The 4,324-nt window shown below is 32.1% G+C and overlaps 1 non-coding gene across 1 annotated transcript; it reads left to right on the top strand.

The window, feature by feature from the left end:
* The first annotated feature begins 3,837 nt into the window (after positions 1 to 3,837).
* Smp_tRNA_00789_Pseudo_TTG.1.1 lies at positions 3,838 to 3,910 on the top strand. Its single transcript has one exon. It is a non-coding gene (tRNA).
* The last annotated feature ends 414 nt before the right edge of the window (positions 3,911 to 4,324 follow it).

Below are 4,324 nucleotides of genomic sequence, written 5' to 3'. Positions count from 1 at the left end.
TACTTCTACTATCATCTGGTATCCATGTCTGTCTCATCCAGAGAAGAGTGATGGTAACGATGATGATGATGATGATGGTGATGCTCATGTGTGTGTATACGTGTATGTAATTCCAGTGTGTTATTATTGCTTTGATACACTTAAATATTTTTCCGTTGATTCATTTAAACGGTGTATTATTATGATAATTATTGTTACTATAGCTACTATTGTATTATAATAATGTATATGTGTTTTTGTACACATGATATTTGCTTTGCCTTTTTCTCGTTTTTGTTCCTTTCGTTTGTGTGTGTGTGTATATGTGTTTCTCTTTTTTTACATCACAATACCTACAATTGTGACATAATCGTATCGTATAATAAAATGATTTCATATCCTGCCCTGGCCTCTTCACCATGATGTTGTTGTTTTAGCATTTACTGGATACTACTACTACTACTACTACTACTACTACTACTACTACTACTACTACTACTCATAACAACCATGTAGTAACCAATATATTGAATAAAACACTTAATAATGACCGTATAAAACATTCATTGAATACATAAATTTTTTTTTGCTGAAAACAAAATCTCAGGATCTAATCTATACATCGTCGTGTTTCTCCTTTACCTTCCATCTCAGCAATAAAGTCTTTTTTGATAATTCATTATTTCTTTATCCGTTTGTGTTGTTGTTTCCCTCCCCCCTCTTTTTATTTTGTTCTTATCCAAAACAGCTTTTTCACTTATTGACACAATGTATGTATGTATGTATGGATGGATGAGTATAATCATGATTGATCTTGTTACTGTTACTGTCGGTGCTGACATTGTTACGAATACAATCTCTCTTCCTTTATCCTAGGGTCCAGTTGTGACCATTATATTTGTATGTATGGATGAGTGTAATCATGATATCAAGTTTTTGTTTATTTATGTTTTCTTTTCATAGAGATCGGTGAAATCAGTTGGTGTTTATCTTGTTTTTGTTTTTATTTTGTGTGCCCAATTTATAATTTATATATATATGATAAATACATGGTTACTTCTATTCGTTGCGTCTTTCAAAGTGGCCTTTTTCTCTCTCTCTCTCTCTCTCCCACTATTATCTCTCATTATTCTATATCCATGTACATATAAAGGATTGATGAATATCAAAATGAAATAGTTTATAATATGAAAGAACGACTTCTCCACCTTGAATTCCTCTCTCTCTCTCTCTTTGTGTGTGTGTGTGTTTGTGTTACGTCAAAATTCCATACTTTTAAACGTTCTATATGTAAAGTCTCGTTGTTCAATCCCATGGAAGAACAATGATGGAGAACTGTTCTTCCTTTCTTTTTTTTTCTGTTTAGGAGTTTTTAAAGTGTGTTTCCACTCACTCACACACACACAAACATTATTTTGACTACCATCACATTGTTTATTGTTATTATGTAATCCCTATGTCTTTGTTCTATACTTGTATTGTTTTTTCTTTTGTAATATGTATGTATTCGTTTCATTTTGAATATGGCGATGATGACTATACATTTCATTATTCTTCAGTCAATATTCTTCGTCTAAATGGATGTTGTTTTGTTGTTGTTGTTTGTTAAAATAAACTTCCTCCCTAAAACCGATTGACCATGGTCTCAATTTGCTTTTTTATATATATAAACACTGTTTTAATGGCTTTTTTGTTCGGGGGGGGGGTGGACTGTAAGTACAGTCCTCTTTTTCTCAAAAGATATTACTATTATTTTGTTATTGTTCTAAATTGTTTAACGCTTTAATGAATGAACAATATTCCTATAGCTCATTATAAAAGAAAAGGAATTGGTAGAACAACTACTCAAGGATTGATCTTGTTACTACTACTACTGCCAGCGCTAACATCGTTACGTATACAATCTCTCTTCCCTTTATCCCAGGGTCCAGTTGTTGTGACCAATATTTAAATTCCATAATTATATTGGTTCATATATATATATATATATATATATATATATATATATATATATATATATATGTTTTGGTGTATTCATATGCTTGTACATAGTTTTATTGTTTGAATTTTGTACATGGCTGCTAGGTAATGGATTTTTTGCCTTTCTCATAAACATATATATTATTCAATATTTGCTTCCAATTTTATCATTAATCAAGTATAGTTAGATTGTATCGGTGAATCCTCTCCCTCTCTCTCTCTCACTCTTCATGTATATTTATGTATATCTGTAGTTGTGCTTATTAGTTGCTACATGATTTATACATAATACTTTCGAATGGTCTTGCTGCATCTTGTTTTCTTCTTCTTCTTCAATTTTTCTCTGTTTTTTTCTCTTTTTTCTGCTGCACATTTTAATTTCTATTGTAACCAATACATAAACTAAAGTGTATTCATCTATGTATTTATATCTTAGCTTCTTTTCACCGTATACAATAAAATGAGGGTTCTTATATTTTTGTTTTCTTCAAGAGTTCACAAAAGATCTGTCCAATACAACAATCGATCATTTTTGATCTTTACACGCACATATACCTCTTTTATTGATATCATCAATGGTGGTAAGCATTGTCACTAATCGTCTCCTAGTATAAAAAGAAAGCAATAAGAATAAGTCTTTTTGATCTGTAATGTCTACTATATGAAAAAGTGAACAAGCGCTTCCAATAACTACCGTTCTGTCTATATGTTTTGTTAAGTGATTGTTATTCTCACTTTTAAAAGGAAATAGACCATGTGTTATACAAAGTGTTTATGCGATTGTATTCGGTTTCGTTTCCTTTTTCCTTCTCTTCAATAACCTCGTGTTCCTTCTAACCTGTTTTAATGTGATTGGCAAATGAACACATGACGCTAAATTTGATTTGAATGCATAACTAACTAACTACTAGTACTCCTCCTCCTACTACTACTCCTCCTACTACTGCTACTACGACTACTACTCCTTCTTCAATGATAGTAATTACCTATTTTCTGGATTGTAAAGTCCTTCAAAGCATAAGGAGTATACATATATATACCATATATGCTTGGTATGAAATGATTTTTGTGTAAGCTTACTTGTTTGTATCTGCTTATTAATATATATATATTTCATGTCCTTCAATTGATTGTCATTCCTTTTATTCATAATGATTACTGATTAAGCTTGACAGAGTAAAGCATTGTGTAACCTGTTTTTTTTTTCTTCACACATTCACATTTGTATGTATCCATGTTAGATATTACAAAAAAAATTTGTTTTTTTCTTCTGTTGTAATTTGATGCAATTCAGGATAATGTTTTTTTTCCCGAATGTGTTTTTCTTTTGTTTTTTTTCATAGTTTGGTGTGTGATGGAATTCTTTCTGTCATATGATGATGATGATTGTGTTGTGTTGTGCTGTGAAAGGATATATGACAAAATGACTACTACGTCGTCATTCAACTGACTACTAACCTTTTTCAGCATTGAATGCTTACTTCCGAATGTGGATTGTAAACAAGTTCAAAGATGCCATATGTTGTACATCAGTTCAAGTTAGTGTATTTGATAGAATAGCAAGATAAAAAGTGTCTGTTCAGATCTTAGAGTAGTAGAGTTAGCGATATGAGTCATAGTAGTAGAAAAGACTAAGCATTCAAGATATAATTATAGAAAAAGTTACAAATTAGTGAGTGAAAAAATTAGAATATGAAGGAGGATGAAGAGTGAATGCATGTACGCCATCGAGAAAGATTTTAAGCTATATCATTCAAATTCATTTAGTATTGTTTGTTTCAATCTTCCAATCGATGTGTTAGGACTGCAACTGGTCAGTCTCTAATTGGCATATATGCATATTGTGCGTATTGCCTCGATATAGCCTTAATTCACAAGCATGGTAAGCAGAGATGGATAACACGATGGCGTTTGAAGCGAAAGGTACTGGGTTCGAGTCCCAGAGTGAACATCAACTCTGAGATGCAGGTACATCCAGCTGACGAGTCCCAAATGGGACGAAACGCGCGTCCTGGATTCCACTGCTAGCCACTATCCATCTCTGCTTACTATATCATTCAAAGTTTAAACATTGATGACGATGATAACGCGAACCTCAACCAGGTAGTCTGTAAGTACCTATTTGGCGATATATAGCAGTATAAAATAACTTGAACACACAAAATATCAGGAGAAAAATGAATGTATCAGCGTCATTGTAATTGACTGTGAACCGTCGTTACCTAACGTTTCGACTTTTGTCACAACTTACTAAACTTGGTGACCCATTAGCATCTTACAATTACACGCTTAATTTATATTTAAACAGGTGAAGAACGCGAAATTGTTTCAAATGAATTAACTTACATAACCTTGAGTAAATCAA

The sequence above is a fragment of the Schistosoma mansoni genome, assembly GCF_000237925.1.
Source record: "Schistosoma mansoni, WGS project CABG00000000 data, supercontig 0201, strain Puerto Rico, whole genome shotgun sequence".
Classification (NCBI taxonomy): domain Eukaryota; kingdom Metazoa; phylum Platyhelminthes; class Trematoda; order Strigeidida; family Schistosomatidae; genus Schistosoma; species Schistosoma mansoni.
Note: the sequence above shows the minus strand (reverse complement) of the source record. Positions and strands in the feature narration are given on the sequence as shown.